The sequence below is a fragment of the Myodes glareolus genome, chromosome 19 (assembly GCF_982192425.1).
Source record: "Myodes glareolus chromosome 19, mMyoGla1.1, whole genome shotgun sequence".
NCBI lineage: Eukaryota > Metazoa > Chordata > Mammalia > Rodentia > Cricetidae > Myodes > Myodes glareolus.
Window position 1 is genome coordinate 27,967,676 of NC_142044.1, and position 27,070 is coordinate 27,994,745.

Sequence of the window (27,070 nt, forward strand, 5' to 3'; positions counted from 1 at the left end):
GCCTTAGCTCAGCTTTTATTGTCATCTGTTTCTCTTTATCTACATTTTGCCTTGGGGCTTTTAACTTTCCTTCCTTCCTTCCTTCCTTCCTTCCTTCCTTCCTTCCTTCCTTCCTTCCTTCCTTCCTTCCTTTCCTTCCTGATGTCTCCACATCTGACTGGTCTGGCTTCTGTTCTAAGCTATGTCTCTCTTTTTCTCTCTCATTCTCTCCTCTCCTTCTTTCTGGAGCCTAGATTTCTTCTCATACTTATTCTCTCTTCCTGATAGCCCACCTACCCCTCTCCTACCTGGCTACCGGCCGTTTAGCTTTTCATTAGACCCTTCAGGTACCTTAGGTGAAACAAATACAACACATCATTACATAATTAAACAAATGCAGCACAAACAAATGTAACACATCGTTACGTAGTGAAAATAATATTCTCCTGAGAGAGAATACTCTTATGCAGTATACATGTTTGTCACTTGTATTGGTTTAATAAAATGAGGATTGGACAGTAGTTAGGCAAGAAGTATGGGTGGAAAAATCAGACTAGGAAAACTTTTGGAAGCAGGAAGGCAGAGACACCGTCATCATCCAGAAGCAGAGGAAGCAAGATGAGGATGCCTCACTGAGAAAAGATACCATATGACTAAACATAGACAAGAATTATGAGTTCATTTAAGTTGTAAGAGATAGTTAATAATAAGCCTGAGTTAGTAGGCCAAAGAGTTTATAATTAATATATTAAGCCTCTGTGTGTTTCTTTGGAATTAAATGGCCTCAGAATCAGGCAGGACAGAATCTTCAGTCTACAATATTCCACAACATAAGCAAATGTAACTATGCATTGTTCAATATTCCACAACATTACTCTGAGCTTACATCTCTCCAAAAATCCAAATTATTCTGGTGGGCATCATGACTATAAAAAAAGGAATTGGTTCCCACAGCTGCTGTTTATTATATAATTTAACGTGATTGCACGTTCCATGTCGAAAGGGCTTACTTCTGTGTTTACCACGCTGCAGTATCAGTATTTTCGAGTTTATTTATTTATTTTTTTACAGCACAAACACATTCTTGCTATACAGAGGCGTGTGAGAGCATGTGATAGAGCATTGGGAATCAAAACAAAGACAGATTAATGAGCAAGGGATGTGTAAAGCAGAAGCTGTGCAGGAGGCAGAGTCTGGGTGTGTAACAGATGGGTTGATAACACTGTAACACAAGCTTGATAAGAGGCCAAGTTCATGGGCGATTGGGAGAAAAGATCCACGGCTAAGAAGAAAAAGTGTAGAGTTGAAAGATTCTATGTAAAAATAATGTACGAGGCTAGAGTTGTGGTTGTATGGAGCATAGGGAAATCTCTGAACTTGTCCAGCCCTCTAATTTTTATCCTGAATGAAAATATTGCATAAATTTTCTCAAGGAAAATTTTGTTTCAACATGAACTACAATCTGCACTAATTTTATTTAAGTATATTTAAGGTTTTAAAGTCAACTCTAAGTGAAAAGAAAGACATAAGTGTCAATAATTCTTTGTTTTGAAATTCCATCCTTTTCATTTATTTTTAGGATGTTGCATTATTGTTTGTCTTCCCTTCAAGTAATGTTGGCTCCCTAATCTTAGGTTGATTGAGATCATGTCTGTTTCATCTGTTGAACACTACCTTATCCATAGCACTTAACAGAGGGATGGCCACTCAGTGGATTCTCAACCAGCATTCTGAATGTAAAGCAGTTTAGTTAAACCATTTTATATTTTGCATATAATGCTTATCATTTTGTTTCACTATGGGTCTCATTTATGTCTCAGGCAGCCTGGAGATCAAGCATAGAGTCTTGTAGCTATGATGTCTGGGGTGTGGTTCTATCTTGGCCAATTCTTAGTCTTTGAGATGTCATTGAATCACTTTGTACCTGTATTATTATCTGTATAAAGCCAGGAGCTTTCCAAGTGAGTATGTTGTGCATGCATTTTTTTCTTTTATTTTAAAAACTATCTTTTCTCATTGTACATACCAAATCAGGTTCCTTCCCCTCCTCCTGCTCCCTCCACCTTTCCCCCACACCATCACAAGCCTCATCTACTCCTCAGAGAGGGTAAGGCTTCCCATGGAGAGTAAACAAAAGTCTAGCACACTGCTTTGAGGCAGGACCAAGGCCCTCCCACTATATCTAGGCTGAACAAGACATCCCTCCAGAGAGAGCATACTTTTTTAAAAAATAGGATAGAACTTGTTATTACAAAAATGCACTTCCACATAATATGTTTGGGGTATTTTGCCTTAATAAACTTTCTAATTTTCTTAGTACTGGCTTCTTTCCTTTTACAGAAAATAATTTTCTCATATGATATATCCTGATTATAGTTTCCCTTCCCTCTACTCATCCCAATTCCTCCTCACATCCCCTCTGCTGCAGATCCACTCCCTTTCTGTCTCTCATTAGAAACTTCAGGGGAGGAAGGAAGGGCCAGAGAAAATGTACAGCTCAATGGAAACAATAAAGAAAGAAAAGAACAGACTTTGAAGAGACAAAAAGACATGACAAAATAAACACAGTAAGATGAAGTAAAAACTATCATGTCTAAATTAGACATGGTATCCCAACAGGAGAAAGACATCCCCCAAAGCAGGCACGAGGTCAGAGACCCAGTCTTTCTCACAGTCAGGAGCTAATTGTGATAATATATACACAGAAGACCTGGAGCAGGCCCATGTAGGCTCTGGACTTGTTGCTTCAGTCTCTGTGATTTCATAAGCACCTTGCTTAGTTAATCCAGAGGGCCTTGCTCCCCTGATATCATCCAGCCCCTCTGGCTCTTGCAATCTTTCAACCTCCTCTTCAGTGGGGTTCCTTGAACTCAGAGAAGAGGGTTGTAATGGACACCCATAGTTTAGACTCTTTCCTTGCATAATATCTGATTGTGGGTCTCTGCATCTTTTCCCATCTGCTGCCTGAGGAAGTCTCTCTAATGATGACTGGATAAGACATTGATATGTGAGTACCACAGAATATCATTAGGAGTCGTTTTACGAAATATTTTAGACTAGTAGTATTTGGTTTTACCCTAGGTCTCTGGGCTATCTAGTTTCTGGTTCTTGGTTTTCCTAAGTAGTATTGGGTATGAAGTCCTTCTTGTAGAGTGGACCTTTAGTCAAATCAGACACTGGTTGACTACTCCCACAAGTTCTGTGCCACCATTACCATAGCATATTTTGTAGTCAAAAAACCCTGTAGGTCAAAGGTTTTATGACTAGGTTGGCTTTTTTTTCCCTTTGGATACCAAATTATCTTCCCACACTAAAATGTAAGGGTGATGACTCCATGTAGGTACCAGCTCGACTTCTCCATGCGCAATAAATTGTATGGGTGTTCTCCTTGACAATGAGGTCCCTTGTCAGTTTGCAGAGAGCAACCTATTATCTGAGCAACAGCCTGAGTTGTTTGAAAATTTCCATGGGATCCCATTGGCCAAAAACTCAATAGAATACAATTCAACCCTGCTACTGAAAGTCTTGCCTGACTACAACAGATGGTCAGTTGAGATTCTGTATTCCCCATTGTAGATTTCAGGATTTTTCCTTTGTACTAAGTCTCTGCACCATTCCCAAGTGTTCCCCAATTTCAGCCATCTGTAATCAGAGGCTGTTCATTTGTTTCCTGGTCCCCCAGCCCAGAATAATTTCACAAAGACTATATTATTTACAATGCTGCTTGACCAATAGCTTAGGCTTCTTATTAACTAACTCTTGCATCTTGAATCAACCCATTTTTATTAATCTATGTATCACCACAAGGCTTGTTGTTTACTGGTAAGTTTCTCCTGTGTCTGTCTCCTTTGGCAGCTACATGGCATTGTTTCTTTGACTCTGTCTACTCCTCCTCTATATCTTTTTCAGTCTGGCTAATTTCTGCCATTCTATATGCCAAAGTAACTTTATTCATTAACCAATAAAGGTAAAACATATACAGAAGGACATCCCAGATCACCCATCTCTTCCTGAACTCTCTCCATCTACCTCATACTTCTCCACCCTCACTATAATCCCCACACACACAATCTAGCCCCCTCCTGGCCCCAGTACTTCCATAAAATCTATTTTATTTCACATTCCCGGGGAGATCCATGCCTCACCCCTAGATACTCCATCTTTACCTAACCTCTCTGGGTCTAAGGATAATAGCTTGGTTATCATTTTCTTAAGGACTAATATCCACTTATAATTTAATACATGCCATATTTGGCTTTCTGCTTCTGCATTACCTCACTCAGGATAATTTTTTCTAGTTCCATACATTTTCCTCAAAATTTCATGATGTCATTTTTTTAAATAGCTGATTTATATGTCATTGTGTATATGTACCACATTTCCCCTATCCGTTCTTCAGTTGGGGGACATCTAGGATGTTTCAAGTTTTTGGTTATTATGAATAAAGTCACAATGAATATGGTGGTTGGGGGAGGCTGCTTGTTCATTTCTCCACTAACATATGGTTTAACACATGCCCTTGTGGTAAGATGGAGTGCTCTGTGGGTATATGCCCAATATTGGTATAGCTGGGTCTTGAGGTAGATCAGTTCTCAATTTTCAGACAGGTATGAGTTATAATGTAAAAGTAGTTTTGATTTGCATTTCCATGATGACTAAGGATGTGATCATTTCTCTGTTTCTCAACCATTTGATGTTTTCTTTGAGGAATTCTCAGTTTATATATGTTTCCCATTATTTAATTAGATTGTTTTGTCTTTTTGATACTTAGTTTTTTGAGTTCTTTATGCATATTGGATCATGGACCTCTATTGGTTGTGGAGTTAATAAAAATCTTTTCACACTCTGCAGGCTGCTGTTTTGTCCTATTGATGGTGCCATTTGCCTTGCAGAAGCTTTTCAGTTTCTTGAGGGCTCGTTTATTAGCTGTTGATCTTAGTACCTGTGCTATTGCTGTTCTGTTCAGGAAATTGTCTGCTATGCCAGTATATTCAAGGCTACTTCCTACTTTCTCTTATATCAGATTCAGTCTCTGGCTTTATGAAGAAGTCTTTGATTCACTTGGATTTGAGTTTTGTGCAAGTTAGTAGGTATGGGTTTATTTGTATTCTTTTACATGCAGCTGCCTAGTTTGACCGGCATCATTTATTGAAGATGTTGTCTTTTTTTCCCCAGTATGTATGTCTTGATTCATTACAAGATATAAGGGGACCTTAGATTGTAAATTCATGTCTGGGTCTTCAATTTGATTCCACTTATCAATGTCTCTATCCAACTAACTTCACATTCTTTCACTTTCTCTTTTTTTCAAAATTTGTTTGTATCTTGATTTTGGCTTCAGTTGGAGACTTTGAATACTTTATTTGATTGTTTAAAAGATAAAGTCATATTTTATTTAATTTTTAATTTCACTTTTTTCATTTTGCATCTTGACCACAGCTTCCCCCCCTTTCTCTTCTCTTTCCCTTCTCACCTCACTTCTGCCACTTTTGTTTATATTCTATTGATTTCAGCAATCGGTTTAATTCTTTCTCTTTTTTTGTAAAATAGTAGTAGATTTATTTACTATTAATTAATTTTGAGATTTCACTGTGTTAATGAGAACTTATTATTATTACACAAGGCACATTTTTTTATGTGACACTTATACTAATGGGCAGATTAACACAATACTAATGGGCAGGTTTTAGTAAACATTACATTTACAGATAAGGATGCTGAGGAACAAATGGATTAAAAAGCCTTCTCAAAATCAGATGTTGTGCTGTAGTCAAAATTAAACATAATTGCATTAGCATCAGAATATATATGGAAGACAGTATTTTGGAAACATAATTTTATTGTTTTGTACAACCAATGCAAATGTGCATATTAACTGTGTAATATATGTGATTACAACATTGATTACAAAGATTGCCTTTACATAGGAATACTGTCAAGTATCTCACACATGTGGGTTGGGAAGAACTAGTTTGCATAATTCTGATTTCTAGAAACCACAAGAGGAGCATGAGTGATTGGAGTTTGTTCCCTCCAAATTGAATTCCTAATTGTTCAGTTCTATAGTTACCTGACTTTTCTTATGTACTTCTTTCCTGCTTGCTTTTCTTCTTTATCCTCCTCGATCTATCTCTCTTCAAATTCTCCCCTCTTCCTTTTTCCGGTTTGCCCTGTTGTGCTTTGCCATGGCCCCAAAGTACCTCAGTTTCTCTCTCTCCCTTCTTTCCTTGTTTTTTCTTACTATCTTCTTTCTCTTTTTTATTGTTCTTTTAATTAATTAATTAATTTTACATCCTGATTGTAGTTGCCCATTCCCCCTTCTCCTATTCCCTTCCTATACCTTTCCTCCACCTCCTCAATCCGTTCCTCCTCTGTTTCTGTTCAGAAAGGGGCAGACTTCTCATGGGTGTCAGCAAAGCATGGCATATCAAGTTGCTGTAAGACTAAGCTCTTCACCTTGGATTCAGGCTGGGTAAGGCCCACCAGTATGAAGAATAGGTTCTCAAGAGCCAGTTACAGCATTAGGAACAGCTTCTGCTCCCATTGTTAGGAGTCTCACAAATCAACCAGGATATACAACTGTCACATATATGTAGAGGGCTTAGGTTGGTCCTATGCAGGCTCCCTGGTGTGTTGGTTTAGTTTCTGTGAGTTCCCATGAGCCAGGTAAGTTGTGTGGGTTTTCTTGTGATGTCCTTGACCTCTCTTGCTCCTACAATCCTTTCTCCCTTTTTGTTTTGTTTTTTTAACATGTAAATAGAATTTTAATAAGAAATTATGGCCTGTGCTTTACTAATTAGCTTGTTATTTAACACTTTGAATAGTAATGTTTGGAGAACAATACTTTGCTTACTAAGAGGTAGAATATTTCCCTTTAAATTTACTTTTCTGCTTTCTCCCGTTTTTCATTTTCTTTTAATGTATTTCTTTATTTTATTTTATTTTTTAAAAATACATACAAATCCAATTACCTACTCTCTCACCTCCTCCCGTTCCCTCCACTTACCCCCCATCCAAACCCCCCATTGACTCCACAGAGAGAGTAAAGCACATTGTTTTGGGGGAAGGTTCAAGGCCCTCCCTACTATGTCCAGGCTGAGCAAGGAATCCATCCAAATAGAATAGGTCCCCAAAAAGTCAGTACAAGCAGTAAGGATACATCCTCGTGTCACTGCTAGTGACCCCTCAGTCTGCCCCAACCATGCAACTCTTTGTGTTTTCCTGGATTTCTTTAAAGGGCTTATTTATTTTCTCTTTAGTATCCCTGTCATATTTATAAAGTCCATTTTCAGGTCTTTTTCTTATGCTCCCACTATGTTGAAATATTCAGGTCCTGCTGTGGCAGAATAGCTGTTGCCTAGTAAAGATATATTGCCTGACTATCATTGATTATGCTTTTATGCAGGCATCTTTATATTTGGGCTTGGGATGATTATTGGTCTGGATGCTGATTTCTGGATTTGTCATTGTTGGGTGGGTATTTTGTTAGTTTCTGCTTCCTTTCTGGATTTTTGGATCTTGTGATGGCTGTGTATTAACTGTTTCCTGGCCTGCTCAGCTTGTATGTTCATAGGCTGTGCCTGCTGGTGTTGGAGGCAGGATAAATGGGATGAGTTTGGGGAAGGAAGGATGGAGGAGACTGTCTTTGTGATCCATAGGGGGAAGGGTCATAGAGGAAAGAGTGACCACAGCAGATTTCCTTCTACAGAGCTGGGGATGAGACCTGTGGGGTTGGATCTCAGGAGCACTAGGAGAGGTGTGGGTCTTCCTTTGTCAACTTGTTGCCCTGGTTTGAGTGCCCCTTGGTTTAGCAGGTTGTGTATGCTGGAGTTGGGGTTTGGGACACAGAAACAAGTGGGGAGAGGAAGGTTAGGAAGGGATGGTCTATGGGATCCACAGGAGATCCCATGGGGGAGACAATGGAAATGAAAGGTTGGAAGGCTGCCAAGAGTAGACATGTAGAGATGGAAAGCAGACAGACTGGGTCTGTGGGAACAGAGTGAGAGGAGGAGGTTTGTGGTCAGCCCACCTGGTTTTTCTTACAGTCATGGCCTGTGGTTTAGCAGGGGGTACCTGCTGGAGTCAGGGGCTGGGAAACAGTGATTAGTAGGGTTGGGGGATATCTAGAAGAGAATGGTCTATGGAATCCACAGGAGATGTTGACAGGGGGCAAGGAAGGTGTTCTGTTGCAGGGCTAGGGATGAGGCTGGATGATGGGTCCAGGAAACAGAGCTGATGTATATATTAAATGTCACTTTTAAGCAAACATCACATAGAAAATGCCACGTGAACCTTACAATAATTCTGAGAAAAGATGTTCTGATGGTATCATATGTTTACTATTATGCTATTCTGGGAAAAGAATTAATAAAGTTACATCCTGACTTAACCTTATGTGAATCTAAAGGGCAGAGCTACATGACACAGAACATTGGAAATTATAAGCAGAAGATCCTTTTGAAAGAAGGCCTTTAAGAAGAAGACACACAGTACAGGCTCTGAATGTCACAATGAGTATATCTAAAAAGCCTTTTGGTAAGATTGCTGAAACTAAATGAACATAAATTATAGACACGTACACATCACAATCATAACATATACACACATGCACCTTTACATTTCTCTCTCTCTCTCTCTCTCTCTCTCTCTCTCTCTCTCTCTCTGTCACACACACACACACACACACACACACACACACACACACACACACACACACACCTCTGTGGCTCAGCCAAGCTACAAACCCAGTTCAACTAACTCTAAAAATATGCTTTTTGCAGGACAGTCAAAAGTCTTTATGTGATACCATTATACATTATAAACACTACTCTCATTTCCTGATTCAGTCAGTGTTTGATTAAGTACATTGAGTGTCCATAAATTTAAATGAGTTACATAATTCACACAAGAAATCTACAAAAATGAAGCATTTCCCGTGTCATCATTTTTTTCTCTTTGATTTCAGGAAAACAAATAACACAACCTTGTTTCTTGTGTCTCTAGTAGTTGGTTCCAATTTACCTAGACTACACCAAGGCCATAACTGTATTCCACAGATAAGTGAATTTTTCACTCAAAATTTATTATACCTTGTGGAAAGCATTTGAAGGTTGTAAAACTCTAATAATAAAATATCCCAAAACTTGCAACATCAGTAAAATGGAGAAAATTAATATCCTTAGGGTTATAACCTCTATTCCAAATTTTCCAAATGTTTTAGAGCCAAATATAGAGTTTGTCAGTGATGGTCTTGGGTGTTCAGTGAGTTGTAATGCTGGGTGAAATTTGTAATGAGTTCTATACATGCCTGGGGTTGAATATATCGTAAAGGCAAACTCATGTTGTCCTATTTCACTCAGCTTCTTATTGCAAATCACTCTTTCCATTTATTTAGCCATCATTCTGGAACCAAATCATCCTTCACCTTTCCGGCATTTCTTATAATGTAATGTATCCAGGTATCATGTGAGCCATTGGAACATAAAGATGAAGAAGAAAAAAATGTAATTTAAAAACTCAAATCCGAGTGCAAATAACTCTCGCATCCAAAGTCTTATACATTATTGAGAATACAGAGAAGAATATTTGCTCCTTAGATTATCCACCCTGTGGCATTTACACTGTAATTGCTAGGTATAAACTTTAATTTTACTGACATTTTAAGGTTTCACCTAAAAAGTTAGGAGTTTTATTTCCTACTACTGAGGTAGGATAAGATTCTTTAACAGGAGAAGGAGACATTTTGAACCTGAGCAACAATGAAACAGATTCAAATATTGATTCACAAAAATGCAAACTCCAACCCCCTTTTATTCACAAGCTTAAAGATGCATTGTCTGCCTCATAACAAGTAATGCAATAAGTATTTGTTTAGGATGATGCTGTTAACACACAGCCAGTGCAGGGGAGTCTCTTCAATAAGCGGTGGTGTGGAAAGTAGATATCTGCATGAAGAAACTGAATTTGAAGGAAGAATCAGTGGACTATTACTCTTCAGTCCGTAAAAACTTGAAGAGTTCAAAATTACTTTATTGAGAATTAAAATGTAATTTTGGTTCCAATTCACCTTATAGGATTGATATAATTGTCCTGAATACCCACTATATATTGGTCTCTTAAGTCTGCATTCAACTGTGAGCAAGAGGGAGAACCTCTTGAGTCCTAGAGTGTGTAATGACTATGCCAGACACCTCTCTAACGAACTGGATTAGCTACAAACTCAGAGTTGACCTAGAGTTGGCCCAATAATGTCTCTCAATATCCTAATTAAGGGGCTGAATTATAATGGTTTTTTGACTACTTGTTCTAACTCAACTAGATATGGACTTCTTTTCTGCAGATCTAAAGAAAATACTTGAGGAGTTTAAGCAATATCTATAAAAATATTTCAATTATAGACAGGAAATATCATATGTGACTTCTAGTTGCAGAATTAGGATCTTATTTTATATTTATCATTTAAATTATAGTATATACAGTATATTTTGTTCATTTCATTTCCTCATTATTCATTCTCATCCCTTTACTCCTGAAGTCTCTTTTCTTTCTAAGCCCCCTACTACTTTCATGGCTTTTTGGTGACATATTGTGAGTGTGAGTGAGAAATGATTTACTTTATTTTGAATGCAGATCAGCTTAGACAAAATGATCTTATTTTTATTATTATTATTTTCTTATGTAAACTCTGAGTTATTTGGAAATGTACTTTTTTTCATTCATTCATTGAATGTGTTTTTAATTAGCACTTGCTTGTGTTGCAGTTTTCCAGGATCTATTGTCTTTCTTTCTTTCTTTCTTTCTTTCTTTCTTTCTTTCTTTCTTTCTTTCTTTCTTTCTTTTCCTCCCTCCCTCCCTCTCTCTCTCTCTCTTTTTCTTTCTTTCTTTCTTTCTTTCTTTCTTTCTTTCTTTCTTTCTTTCTTTCTTTCTTTCTTTATTATGTATACAATATTCTGTCTGTGTGTATGTCTGCAGACCAGAAGAGGGCACAAGACCTTATTACAGATGGTTGTGAGTCACCACTTGGTTGCCGGGAATTGAACTCAGGACCTTTGGAAGAGCAGGCAATGCTCTTAACCACTGAGCCATCTCTCCAGCCTGCTCTATTGTATTCTTACGTAGGATGCTTACTGTCTGTCACAGACGATTCCTAATGGCTTGTTGTTACAATACGAATTCCCTCTAACCTTTCCTTTCATCTTTAAAAGTCATTTATTGAGAATATTTATGCATTTTTGTACTTATCTAAATCATTCCAGATTTTAACCATCTTTTGTTAATATTTTATGATTTAATTAAACCTATAAAAATTCAATTATAGGAAAATATATGTAGCTAATATATATATATATATATTTGATCTCCAATACTTTTACACATATATACACACATATTATCAATTATAATTAGTAAATATTAGCCAGAGTTTATATATAATATACTGCATATTGTGAAACTTCCTCAATTATTAAATAGGAATCTAAACTCTAGTTTTATGACTGCATAAGATACCATGTAAAAACTAAAATATATTAAGCTAATCATCATTGAATCAGTCTTTCCAATGACAGGCTACCCAATCTGAAGTGGTCAGTTCAGAATACATATACAATAAGAGCAATACTAGGTGGACTCAACAGGTACACACACATATATACATACATGCATACATAATTACACACATATAATACATATATCAGCATATAATGTTACAATAATTAAAGAACAAAAGGTCCTGAAGTTGAAAGGGAATTGGGGGACACAGGAAGATATGGAGGTGACAGAGAGAGAGATAGACTCATGAATAAAATTTTCAATAAATAAGTCTTAAAAATTAATTCTTAGTGAGTGAAATGGAACTTTTTTCTTGGCATGTATTCCTAGGAATATGAGGAGCACACCACAAGCATGTAGCATTTAAGGCCCTCATGAGTGTTACAGTGTCTCTTGAAATATTGCAACAGTGAATATTCAACAGTGCCTGATGGTCTGTATCTAAAATCATGCTAATATGGCATTATCATTCTGTTTTGGGAAATAATTTGGGTATCACCTTCTTCCAGAGGACACTGTAATCCACCATGTTCATGGATTGTAACCAATCGTGTTTATTTTGAGTATGATGTGACTGTTGAAAAACATAGTAGATGTGCCACACTTTCTTTATCCATTCTTCCAATGAGGGGCACCTAGGTTGTTTCCAGGTTCTGGAACAGAGAATTCTCAACTGAAGAAGTTCAAATGGCCAAAATATATTTAAGGTCACGTTCAGCTTCCTTAGCAATCAAGGAAATGCAAATCAAAACAACTTTGAGATACCATCTTACACCTGGCAGAATGGCTAAAATCAAAAACACCTATGATAGCCTATGCTGGAGAGGATGTGGAACTCTCCATTGCTGGTGGGAATGCAAACTTGTGCAACCACTTTGGAAATCAGTGTGGCGGTTTCTCAGGAAACTGGGAGTCAACCTCCCTCAGGACCCAGCAATTCCACTCTTGGGAATATACCCAAGAGATACCCAATCATACTACAAAAGCATTTGTTCAACTATGTTCATAAGCAGCACTATTTGTAATAGCCAGAACTTGGTGAGCTCCCATTAGATCAGTCACACCATTTCAGTGGGTGGACGCACCCCTCGTGGTCCTGACTTCCCTTCTCATCTCCCTTCTTCTGCTCTTCATCTGAACCTGGGGAGCTCAGTTCAGTGCTCTGATGTGGGTCTCTGTCTCTATATCCATCCATCGCCAGATGAAGATTCTAAGGTGATATTTGAGATAATCATCAGTGTGACTGAGCTCCCAAGGTCAGCTGAACTAGGACTGAACTACCCTATGATCAGACCAGACTCTGGAATGTGGCTGAGAAGGGGGACTGACTGAGAAGCTAATGATAATGACACTGGGATTTGATTCTACTTTATGTACTGGCTTTTTGGGATCCTAGTCTGTTTGGATGCACACCTTCCTAGGCCTGGGTGGAGGGAAGAGGGCCTTGGACTTCCCACTGGTCAGGGTACCCTGCCTTCTCTTAGGACTGCAGGGCGAGGGGAAGAGAAATGGAAGGAGGGGAGGAGGTGGAAATTTTGAATGGTATTATTTATAAAGCAATAAAAAAGAAAAATGTAAAATAAAATAAAATAAAATAAAAATGCATCTATAAAAAAAAGAAAAACATAGTAGAGGTTTTACCCCAGAGGAACAGAAAGACTGTCATCAGATTGCATTTCCTAGAAATGTCAGAGAAGCTACATCCTTGAGGTCTCAACAACATGGCTGCCTAAGCAAGATCTGAATAAGAACATTACCCATTAGAATGCTAACATAGAGGTGAAAAAGATCTCACAAGGCCTCAAACCTAGACAAAGAATGACAAGCAACTGAAGAAAGTTGAGTTTGAAGAAATAGAGTCTTCCCCAGGGAAGAGTGCCCCCATTGATTATCCAATATCAAGTAGTCAGTCCTGAAATCAGATACATACAAGTAACATTATACAGACTGTGAAGGTTTACTTATATATGTAGGAATATAGGAATTAGAAGTGTATATATGAACAATTAAAGAAAAAGATGCCTTGAGTTTGAGGGAGGGAGGGAGGGAGGGAGGAAGGGAGGGAGGGAGGGAGGGAGGGAGGGAGGGAGGAAGGGAGGGAGGGAGGAAGAGAAGGAGGAAGGGAGAGAGTGTGTGCCAAGGGATGGGTATGTGTGAGGGTTTGGAGAAAAGAAAGAGATAGGGGAAAATGATGTGACTGTATTTTAATTTAAAAAATAAAAAGGGTAGTTGTTAACGTCAATTCCAAAGACTAAGGTTACAGAAACGTTACTTCCTATGTAGGTAAAATAATAAAGTACAACTCTACTCAAAGGACTTGAAAAAACTGGCTACTACTTATTACTCAGAGGGTTGAAACATCCAAGAAGGAGCTTCAGACAGAAAACAATTAGCTTTGCTTTTCCCTCAGATAAGAGAATATTGCTGCTTCAGTTTTTCTTTTGATTCTATTTAATTCTGTTTCGTGGGCAATTATCCTATTAAGTTGACTTCTTTGTTTTGTCATAAGTAATTAAACACTCAGAGCTTGAGAATGCCTGCTTCAAGAGAAAAATTTAGCACCACAAACTTTTTTTTTTCATAGATTTTCAGCCTGTATAGAGAGCCCTTCTGCAAGTATGTGCGCCACGGATTTCCCTGAGACGGGGCTCCTGATATCCTGGGATGGAAACAGGGTCTATGTTGGGGGTATGTGTGAGTCTTTGTGAGAAACCTAGATAAAGCTTACTATTCTCACTTTTTTACTCAAAGTCAGCTCAAACATTTGTTAAGCACATTCCACAGTCCTAGGAATACTCAAGGGAATTGTTCTTTATTGTAAGAAATAGATAAAGAAAGCATACTTCAGAGAATAAATATACAATTTTATAGAGAAAAGATCCCAGTGACTTAGCATTAGGTAAAACTGGGTTCAACTTAGAGATTTTTTTATGCCTATGTAGTCTTGAAAAAGCTACAAGACCCTTTTGCTTCCTGAATTTTTGATCTGTATCAATGCATAAAAAAACAGGGTGGGAAATTATAATGCTGTTGAAAGAATTAGTTGTGTGATACATGATAAACGATCACAGTAGTCAGAGGGTTATCAATTTATCACTGTGATGGCTGATATTAACTGTCAGCTTGGCAAGATCTAGAATCATGTTAGAGACAAAACTCTTGGCCTGTCTGTGAGGAATTATCTAGAGTAGTTAAATTAAAATGGGAAGACCGATCCCAAATGTAAATGGCACCATTGCACAGTCTGGGGCCATGGACTGCAGACAAAGAAAACATTATTTAATCATGAACACACATTGTACTGTGTTTCCTGATTGATGATACAGTGTGAGCACCAGCCCAGCCTCATGCTTCTGCCACTATGCCGTCCTCATCATGATGGACTATCCCTCAAATTGTAACCAGAGTAAACCTTCCTTTCCTAAAGTTGCTTTGGTTAGGTGGATTTTTGTTTTGTTTTGTTTTTGCAGCAACAAAGAAACTAATTCAGCCGTGGTGCATCGTGGCTTTACTCTTATAGAAATACAGTAATAGCCCCAACACAAGCACTTCTGGATGGGGAAGGACCCCATTAACCTCTCCTCCATCTGTGACTGAATCTTTAGGGACTCACTCTTGTGAAGAGCTTATGGAGGTACTTGTAGCTGCTGTGAGTTTATGGGTGCCAGGACATGACATGCCTACAAGACATTTCCCATCCCCCCATCATCATAGGGTTCTTACATTATTTCTTTCCCCTTTACACAAAATAAAAATATGTAAAAGTACTACGTGAATGGGGGATGGGGGCTTGATGGGGGAGAAAGGTGGTGAAGGTAGAAGAGGGATAGGGGGATGAATGTGACCAGAATGCATTACACGTATGCACGAAACTATTAAAGAAATAATAAATAATTTACATTCATACCAGGAATAGTGGCATACACCTTGGGAAGTAAAGGCAAGTATATCATTTTAAATCTGAGGCCTACCTAGTCTACATAACAAGTTTCAGGCCAGCCAGGGCTAGCTAGTGAGACTCTATCTCAAAACAAACAAACAAATGAACAAACAAAATCCCCAGTATATCCAATGAATAGTTACATTATAGGAAAGCTAGAGAAAAGAGAACAAAGCAAGCGAATGCATCCATAAGACAGAAGGTATGCCTGTCTCCTGTGTTACAAATCCTATTTTACCAATAGTTTGATGTAATCACCTGGATTCTAAATCAGGATACAGTTATTTATGACTTTTGGTTTTGTGGCCAACTGAGATTTAATAAGAGCCAAACATTTCTAGAAATCTCTTTCCAAATTCATGTCTAGGATGCTGAGACTATCTTGGAGACAGGAACTAGAGGACTGTAAGAGATGTAAAGACTCTGGTCTCCTTTTCTTTGCATAGGAAGCTAATTCGCACATCTCATCATTGCTCCAATTTGGGTCTCACCTGATGCGGGCAGCCATTGTTCTTCAGGCCCAGATTCAAATGCTGTTCTTTAGTGAAAGTGAGTCCAAAGCACAACAGGGCTTGGTGGTCCACTGTCTCTCAGGGCATCTCTTAGCCTGCCCACATTACCATGTAACAGGTCACATTGGAGACGCTGACTGCACAACCCGGCACACTGATGTTATCTGAGACCATCAGTGTCTTTCCTTCTGGGCTGATGCCCCTCCACAGGCACCTAAAACATAGGAACCTTTAAATTTCTGTACCAACACCTTGTGTTCTATCCTGTAGATAGTGATTAATTGCAAACTGACTCACCTAATTTATTCCTTGTGGGGTTTCTTTGCATTTTCCCCTTATTGTATATAAGGCAACATTTTCTTTTCTAAAATTCTATTTGAATTTAGTTATTCTAATAATTTGTCTATTTTACTTCTACTCATTTTATTTCCCATGGACTTAAGATGCTATTGCATGATAAAATTCTCATTATTTATGCAGAAAAGAGACAAGTGCCAGCTTGTGAATGTGTTTGTGGTTTCTTTATATATGTGTTACTATATATGTTTGTAGTTTTGTTTGTGTGCATATGCGTATGTGAATGCATGTTTGATTGTAGATTGTGCATGAAAAGATATCTGTGAGTGAGTATGTTTGATTGTGGGTTGTGTGGGAGTGTGTGTATGTTTTCCTATACATATTTGCCACAAGTTTGTTGATGTTCCTTTATTTCTTTCTTTTCTCTTTTTTTTTGGGGGGGGGGGTGTTTCGAGACAGTGTTTCTCCATAGTTTCGGAGCCTGTCCCGGAACTAGCTCTTGTAGACCAGGCTGGCCTTGAATTCACAGAGATTGGCCTGTCTCTGCCTCTTGAGTGTTGGGATTAAAGGCGTGCGCCACTACTGCCCAACAATGTTTCTTTCTTATTAGGATAATAGTCTGTGCTTCTTTAATTTTGGGTCCTATATTATCCATCAATGCAATACAATCAAAGTGCGCATATATGTTCACATGTCTAAGTACATTTTTTTTTAGTAAAAAAAAATAGCTTCTAGTTTTATGTTGGACATTGTGGCATTGGAACCCTTGGTCCCTTGTGTGTGGCACTGTTTGGGAAGGTGATGGGGCACTGCTGGAGGAAGTACATAACTGACGCAGCCTTTGAGAGTTCTCAACTTTAGCCCACATGCAATTTTCTCTCTGCTTCATGATTCAGTTGAAGACGTGATCCACAGCTAGTCCCCTGCACCAGCTGCCGCGCCTGTCTCCTGTTGCCATACCTTTTTGCCGTGACCGGCGTTTATCCCTCTGGAACCATGAACTTTAATATGCATTTCCTTCCAGAAGGTGTTCTTCCTGCTATGTTTAACCACAGAAGGATGAGAGTGACTAATAGGACCAATTTCCTTATCATCCCATATCTCCTTTTCATGCCTTTAAAGCAAAAACAGGTACCTTGGTAGAGAACCAGCCAACAAAAGGAGAATTATTCCACCCTGTATATGCATGTTTAGAACTGCATTCCCAGGCATTTCAGGGGGTTCATGTTTAATATTTTTAAGGTGAGAAAAAAAAAGTCACAAGCGTCTACAAGAAAACCACCTCTTTCCTTGGAACTGAATATATAATTGAGATTTCACACTTCAGCATTATTCAAGCTTAATCTTCACTGAACTTAGTGAAATATCATTTCGATCAGGATAACTTCCCATATTATTATACGACTTCTCCACCATAATTGGATTCCTTGGGCACCACAGGAGTTCTAATTGCTAAGGCAGAGCAATTTTGCAATCACCAGCCCGTGTTGCCCAGGCTGGAAGCCTCGCAGGAGGTTTTACAGAAAGGACTCGTTTCATTTGTGGGTGAATCTCAAAAACTAGCATAATACATTATTTTTCCTCTTGTGGTTTTCAGAAGGCCTGACAGAGAAACCCATTCAATTTTCAGCCATCCACCTTTTACAGGTTGTGGGAATGTAACATATTAGAGATAAATTTAATAAAATTGATGCTGAAACTTTGAAAGGAGAGCTGGATAAAAAGTAAGATAGCCGACATCTATGAATTGGGATTCTGTCGTGGTGTATTTTCTCTTCTTGAGGGTTAATTCACGTGAACATTGGTCCATGACACATGGGCAATAGACTATGGGTCACCATCATTCCCTAATATTTAAATTTTATCTGCTTGGATTTCAGATTGGTGTAAATTAAAGATCACTGGCCTCATAGTCACACCCCCTGGATCCTGGTGCTATTTTGCCTCTGCTACTTGGTTTTCTTGAGTAAAACAGTTTGCTATTTTTTCCTTTATCACCTTCATCCACTGGAAATGAAGGCTAAAAATGTGGTGTTCAATAAGGGGTTCTGCATATATTAAATAGTGTCAGATACAGAAACATGCTTTATAAGCTAAAATCCCATATAAATGCAGATGTTCATCAGAGAAAATATATCCAGAGCAGATGGCATTTGTGATGCCAAGCTGGAATATTCATCCATTTCATTCATTCCCTTTATTTTTTACAGTGACTGACAGACTCGGAACTATTATTGTTGCAGTACATAAATGGGAAAGCAGAGAACAGAGAGGGAAAGCAGTTTATCCCAAGTCCCAAAACTGAGAAGCGACAATCTGAACAGAGAGTTCATCAACTTAGCTTCTCTGTTATGTGCATCCACATGCTGATTTCGGTCCTCAGAAGGAGGGTGCGATGCCTGAGCTGAAGGAATGTCCATGCTGTGACTGATACAACGTCATCCTTTCCCAGATTCATTTGCCAGAGCTGTTCCTCAGCATATGATATACCATTATAGGGTCATCACAGATGTAATTATTCATAATGAGGTCATATCAGAGAAGCATGTACTCCTAATCGTTATGACAAGTATCTTCATAAAAATGAGGAATCCGGAGTCCAACAATGCACAGAGAATGCTCTGTGGAAATTGGAGTCGTATTGAACAGCCAGAGAATGAGCAGAATCAAGGAGGGAAATTTACACAGTTCCCTTTCCGTGGTCCTGTTTCACCTTGTTTCACAATTCAGTCAGCATAGGGAGCCACATAAACTATCAGCTAACATGGAGGACTCTGGGTTTCAGAGCATGACTTGCCTATGTGTGTGAACTGAAGGAAACTACACTGCTTATGTTGAATAATGAAGTGTTCTTGTTATGCTTGCTCATTTTGTGACTCTTTGTTGGGCAACTCAAGCAAGCTAACATATAGCTAGGTGTGACTCATGAAGGAAGTAACTCTCTCTAATGTAGCTATTCAGATACTCAAAACCAACAGAAGAAATGGCACTAGGAAGCTTTCATAGGAACAACTGTGGACCAGCCCAAGGCGAGAGAACTCCATTATCCTCCAGGGCTCATTAGTCTGCATCCTCCTTGGATCATGTGTGCAAGAATAATGTGGGAGCAGTTATGAAACTAGCAATGAAGGCTCTGGGTCAGTGTACTATTTCTTGACTTTGATGACACAAAGGCTTGATTTCCTTCTTGCCTCCTTGGGGACCTCATCTCAGCTCATCTCTATAATATAGGAGAGCCTAACAACGATGTTAGTTCTCAGTGTATATCCTGAGACTTTGTTCATCCCTCTGGTTTATATGGTCTTCTATGATGCTACTTTTAGAAATACAGTAGCAAAAATTTCTTTAAGATCCCCATTGTTCTCTAGTCCAGAAATGGCACATGGAAAAATGAAAGCCTTCTCTAATTTGTGCACTATTTCCTTTTTTGCAAATAAAGACAAAAATGGTGGCATTTTTACAAGTTTGGAGAAGTTTTTTTCTCTTTTTATGTGTCTGTGGTGTATGTGTATGTGCATGTGTCTCCAGGTGCACCTACATGCATATAAAGAGACCAGAGACAAGCATTAGGGAGTCTTTTTATTCAATGTATCTCATTTTAGATTCTGGAAATAAACAAGGTAATGGCTCCCCAAGTTCATGAATGAATCCATTCAGTGTTTGAGAGACCTGTGCCACAGTTTGATGATAGAAGAACTGGAGCGAAATCCTCACAGAGACTGATAACTCAACATAGAAGTGCTTACATTATAAGATACTGCCATCATTTCACATACCATGGCATAAATGGTAAAGGTGGTCCCAGACATAATGTCACAAATGTTCTCTGAATAATAAAAGGCAAAGGGGTATCCCCAAACCCAGAAGGCATTCCTTGAAAGCCATAGGCCACTACAGCCAGAGAATCAAGTAGGTTGACTATGGGTATTAAACTTCCTCACTTCCTCCCAGTCCAATCCTTGGCTTCACCCCTAGATCTTTAGTAGACCACTTTCTGAGATCTCCCTAACTTCCTGACCCCCCACCACTCATTGCTTTATCCCAGGCATTATCTTCAGCCTGCTCTCCTTGGGAAACCACAGGCTATTAAGGTCAAGGAAACAGGTAAGCTAACTACCTCTGCTCCTCAACTCATCTCTAAGATCCCCTATCTTCAGGGGATCACATGAAGCCTTACCTCATAACTTCCCTCACACTAATCATTTCTTTAGCCAAGCCCCAACTCAAACAGACATTCACTGGCAAAACACATGCTACTCTACCCGGAGAAGCAGGTAAGCTAACAGCAGATCCTTACCTCTCCCTCCATTCCTCCAAGTCCAACACCCCAGTCTAATTCCCAGTTCTGTAGCAGACTATCTGCTATGAGAGCTCTCCTTATGCTCTGCCCCATTTCCAGGGGACTAAGCAGATTCTGGTGGAAACACCCTGATTTTTTTCTTTCCATAGGAACTTCTCATGTAATTCCCCAGATACTGCATCCCCATTTCTAAGTGTCAGACCCCAACACAAAGAAATGTTTTACTTGGAGCCTCAAGTGCCCACAGCTACCTGGACTCCAGAAGATTTTCTTATCAGGCAACACACAATCACCATATTCTCTCAAGAAGCAGACAGAGCAATAGAAATCAAGAAACAAAACACCTGCCCAACAAAATTCAAGACCAGCTATCAGCACATAGAATTATACTCTTCCCATATGCAGATGCCTAGAGTGAGAGGAATAGAGACTGAGGAAGAAAATATGGGAAGAAATAGTTAATATTAAGGACCATTTGAGGGATAATGCAGGAACCTAACACAGTAGAAGCTTTCTAAAATAGATACATATATTAAAGTGATCTAAATGAAATTACCAAATGATGCTGTAAACAGAGCCCCAACTGGCTGTCTCTTATCAATAAATGAAGCTTTGGTATTGGAATTGAGTGAGATCTACTTAACTTCTTGGCCAAACAGGGACAACTTGAGTTGTTCCCATGAAAATCCCCAAATAACCCAGGCTGTTGCCAAGATTGTAGTTTGCTTTCTACAAACTTACAGCAAGAAGACATTACCTACACAACGAATTGATCACAGAGTTGAACTGGTACCTACATAGAGCCTTCACCCCTACCCTAGTATCGTTGGTACACGAACATACTACGTATGCTACCAAAAGAGAACATGAACTCCAAAACAGCCATGAACCCTCTGGTTGATGATGGTACCCTGCCTGTAATATATACCAGTACAATGACAGCACAAATTCTGTGAAAGTAACCAGCAATATCTTAATTGATTTAAATCCCTGGCTGGATGATTGAAAAAGACACACCCGAGTAAACCCTGGAGAGGGAATATTCTGAGAACTATGTGTACTGAGGACCTCATGATGTTATTGACCATAGCTCTGATTGTTGACAGCTTTCAGAGTCACCACATCCTCATAATCTATGGGTTGTATGAAAACTCTCAGGGGGTTTCTAGCAGTGTTACTGGTACTAACAATAATAGTAATTGCTTTTCCCAAGCCTTGCTGCTGGAGCAGATTAGTGATTCAACCAACGGATTTAGAAATAATTTAGACATACATATTGTTAGTAAGGTTAGGTAAAGATGTTTTTGTCAATGCCTTTGAGCTAGAAAATCTTGGGTAACAATGAAAATTTCAGAAATACACACTTTTAATAGTTTAGTAATGGACTCATTGAGGTCAGGGAGCAAAACAATGGTAACCTGACTATTTCTGGCCAATGCACCTTTCTTGTTAGGATGGATTGGTGATCAAAGATGATGATTAATTCCTTGTACCCATTTCTGCCCTCAGCTTCCTGATATAAAAACATATTGATGAATGGGTATGCACCCTGAGGATTTAAAGTAGAGTTGATTGGTTGTTTTCATGTATCAAAATTTAGATTTGTGCTTCTTTTAAGATTTTTTAAATAAGATTACATTTTGAATTAATAATAAAGCAATTGATCTTTTATTTGTTACCACAAAATGCATATCAGCAAAAGAACTGGCTGAGGAAAAATATGTTACTTGCTAACACTTTGTTAATTTGTAACAAGTTGCTTGAGTTTGAATGTATATAGGTTCTTAGGACAACTTATTTTTCATTTGTAATATGGAAAACATTTACTCATGTAAGAGATATAAAAATATGTTTTTTATTTGTATTCATTGTAACCATTCACTTAAAAAAACAAAATGTAAGCCGGGCAGTGGTGGTGCATGCCTTTAATCCCAGCACTTGGGAGTCAGAGGCAAGTGGATCTCTGTGAGTTTCAAGATCAGCCTGGTCCACAAGAGCTAGTTCCAGGACAGGCTTCAAAGCCACAGAGAAACCCTGCCTCGAAAAACCAAAAAAAAAAATGTAATTTTTATACTGCTTGAAAGATTTTCTGGGGTATATAAGCTGTAAGGGTAAAAATAAAGACAAAAAGGAAGGAAAACACCAGAAAATATGTAGAAGAAAAGTTGGAAGACATCAAGAGAGACAGAAGGGAAACATCGAGGTTAAAAAAAAACATAACAGAAAAAGAACAGATTAAAACAACAACAAAAAACAATAATAAGTCCTCATGTTTCTCTGTTTGTTTGCCCAGTAGTTTCCCTTCTCTGCGTTTCCTCTTCAGTTTTCCTGAAGGCTTGCTATTCATCAACATCCAAGGTGAGATCCTGAATGTTGGAGATTGGGGTGTGTGTGTGTGTGTGTGTGTGTGTGTGTGTGTGTGTGTGTTTCTCTTTTGCTTGCCCCAGATAATTAAGTCTCCCCCCACTTACTCCAGGGAATTAACTTTTACTTCTTCAGATGAATAGGAAAGTTGAGTGATTAATTCACTGACTCTGTAGATCTCCCACAGTTCCTGAGCTATTGAAGGCTAGTCCTCATAGCAGCAATACCATGATGGAACCTATACTTGATACTGCTTGGGTGACCAAGAAACTAAGACTAGTTGTCTCAGGGTCCAGAGTAAACCAAATGCTGTACTCAGAAATAAGTAATATAGCAATAAAATGACTTCTAATGACATGCTATAATCATAGATCAGTGCCTTGTTCAACCGTAATCAGAGAAGCTTTGTCTTGCAGCGGATGGGAACAAATTCAGAGATCTAAAATTGTACAAAGTGCAGAGTAAGAGATCTTAGAACGCTCAGGCCTAAATGGGATATGTCTGTTTAATTTCTCTCATCAGTGTTCAGGGAACCCTGCGAAAGAGTAGGTGGAAAGAGTGTAAGAGCCAGAGAGGATGGAGGACTCCAAGAAAATAAGATCTTTTAAATCAATATGTTAAAAGAGCATATGAGCTCACAGGAACTGAGGTAGCATATGCAGGGCCTGCATATGTCTGTACCAGGTCCTCTGCATATGTGTGTGTGTGTGTATGTATATGTGTGTGTATGCATATATTATGACTTCTAGTTAGTGTTTTTATGGGATTCCAGAGCGTTTAGACAAGTTGGTCTCTGTTTTTTTGCCCTTTCTTTCTGTCTGTTTGTTTGTCCAATTCTGATGTATTAGTTTTTGTTTTATCTTGTTTCATTTCACTTCATTTTATTATTAGCCCTTAATAACCTGTTTGTTTTCGAATGCGAGACAGAAAGGGAGTGGATCCAGGTAGGAGTGGAGATGAGGAAGGATGGGATAGAGTAGAGGGAAGGGAAACCATAATCAAGATATATTATAATATAAAAATATGTTTTCAAGAAAAAGAAAAACAATCAAAAAAAGAAAAGGCAAAAGTAACTAACCAGTGTGACAAAAAATAATTTAAGATGTTTATAAAGATTAGTAGTTCACTGCTGTGCATATACCATGGTGAATTAAAATCTTATTATCAGTTGGCCTAAGATGAGAAGATAGTTTTAATTAGAGCATATTTTAGAGGGTTTCTATATCCCTTTTTCATTATCTTTAAAGTTTTCCTTAACTTTGTTTCCACCTCTCTCTCTCTCTGCTCCCATCTTTGTGAACTTAAATCCAGTGACAGGTGTGGGATACATCCTTATAAGTTCTTAGCTACAAAATATCCGAGAATCTTCCAAAACAATACAGGCTATTGGCACTGTTATTAGTTGCCTTCCATAAGTAAGTGATAATACTCTATTGTTGAAGACACCATACACTTAAGTTACATATCATAGAATCATTAAGAGGGAACCAAGTTGGAAGCTTCCTTCCTTTCAGTTAGACAGCATACTGTTCAAAGATATTATGCAAGGTCCTGGGGAAGAAAAACATTCAACTTTATTACCCAGTAGACAGGGCTTTATTCTACAGAATTGATCTATTAGGTAATATATGCCCACTGGTGCTATAGTGCCATTATTTCTGTAGGGTAACCAACTACTTTCTGTCTGAATTTGAGACCTATTTCACAAGAAGGAATTCATGTCCAGTACTATAAACCTGGTCAAAAAATTATGGTTCTATAAGTCATAGGCCCTAGGGAATCTTTCTAGTTTTTTTGTTAAATAGACATGTTATGAAAATCCCTTATAAACATTTGTGCTTATACTTATGAATTAGTGCTGCTCTCAGTCTCGGTCAGGGAAGTTCCTTTTAGTGATAGATAGTTAATAAAGAGCATGATGACAATGAGTGAGATACAAGACATCTCTTGTCACCCCATCCTCAAGTTCAAGGGGAAATCTGGAAGAGAGGCCATATAAGAGGCTGGCTCCTGGTTGTGATGTAGCTAGTGCACTAATGAACTTGCAGTAACTGTGGTTACCTACACAAGACTGGTTCTGTGAGTATTTCAATACTGTTACAGTAAAGCCCTGCCAGGTTCCATCCCTCCCCAAGAACAAATTGGTTGTTAATGACTATCAGGTGAGGGGAATACTTGTTTTTTCATCCAGTGGTATAAATACCACGCAACCATGGTTCCACAAGTAACCTTAAATAAACCTAGTTTAACACACACACACATGCATGCACACACGTACCATGAATGTAGGAGTCAAATACCTTAGGAAGAAAAAAGATTTAGTATGAATAGGATGGGATAAGTGAGGGTTATTAGGGAGACATATGATCAAAACAAATTATAAAAATGAATGTATTGTTAAGTAATCGTAAAACACTGAAAATCATAAAATCAGTCAAAATGATTAATGAATAGACCTGATCTAATTTCAGGAGGCTTTGGAATCTTGGTCTAGAGACCAGAGAACAAATAAGAAATTTGAAACATGAAAAAGATTCTGCCTGCCACTGCCAGCTTGAAGGCAATTTTGTCACAGAAAGGAATCCAAGAGGCCTCTAGTTATGGAAAGTAGTTCTCAGGTCATAGACAATAGAGTAATCATTACTCAAGCCCAACATTCCCAAGTTATTGAATTTTTCCAACAAAAGTTAAGCTCAGGAGCACATTTTTCCAAAGGTATCCTCAGAACTCAGGCTGTTGATACTTGGACATCATCTGGTGACACCTTGAGAAAAGGACCCAGGTAGTCTGTGGTGGACTTCTGAGGTACAAACCTGGGGACTAATAAACTAGGCATTCTTAAAAGCCACTTGTTTTTGCATTAATTTATTATGTAGTAGCAGAAAAATAATGCAACCACGTCGTGGGATTTCCCTCTGTATACTGTGAATAAGTTTTAATACCACTGGTTAATAAAAGAAGCTGTTTAGGCCTATAGCAGGTCATAATATAGTCAGGCTGCAAGAGATATATAGAGAAAGTAGGTAAAGACAAAAAACACCATGTATTTTATGCTATTTGTGGCTATCGTGAAAGGTGATGCTTCTCTGATTTCCCTCTCTGCTTCTTTATCCTTTGTGTATAGGAGGACAACTGATTTTTTTGGAGTTGATCTTGTATCCTGCCACATTACTAAAGGTGTTTATCAGCTGTAGGAGTTCTTTGGTAGAGTTTTGGGGGTCGCTTATGTACACTATCTTATCATCTGCAAATAACGAAAGTTTAACTTCTTCCTTTCCAATTCGAATCCCCTTGATCCCCTTATGCTGTCTTATTGCTAATGCTAGAACTTCAAGCCCTATATTGAAGAGGTATGGAGAGAGTGGACAGCCTTGTCATGTTCCTGATTTTAGTGGAATGGCCTTGAGTTTATCTCCATTTAATTTGATGTTAGCTGTCGGTTTGATGAAAATAGCTTTTATTATATTTAGGTATGATCCTTGTATTCCTAATCTCTCTAACACCTTTATCACAAAGGGCTGCTGAATTTTGTCAAATGCTTTTTCAGCATCTAATGAAATGATCATATGGTTTTTTTTCTTTCAGTTTATTTATATGATGGATTACATTTATAGATTTGAGTATGTTGAACCAGCCCTGAATCACAATGGATAATTTTTCTAAAGTGTTATTGGATTTGGTTTGCCAGTATTTTAATGAGAATTTTTGCATTGATGTTCATGAGTGAGATTGGTCTGTAATTCTCTTTCTTGGTTGTGTCTTTGTGTAGTTTTGGTATCAGGGTAACTGTAGCTTCATAAAAAGAATTTGTCAATGACTCTTCTGTTTCTATATTGTAAAATACATTAAGGAGTATAGGTATTAGCTCTTCTTGGAAGTTCTGGTAGAATTCTGCATTGAAACCATCTGGTCCTGGGCTTTTATTGGTCGGGAGGTTTTTGATAATAGCTTCTAATTCTTCGTGACTAACAGGTCTATTTAGATTGTCCACCTGGTCTTGGTTCAACTTTGGTATATGATACTTATCTAAAAAATGTCCATTTCTTTTACATTTTCCAATTTTGTGGCATACAGGCTTTTGTAGTAAGATCTAATGATTCTCTGAATTTCCTCTGTGTCTGTGGTTAT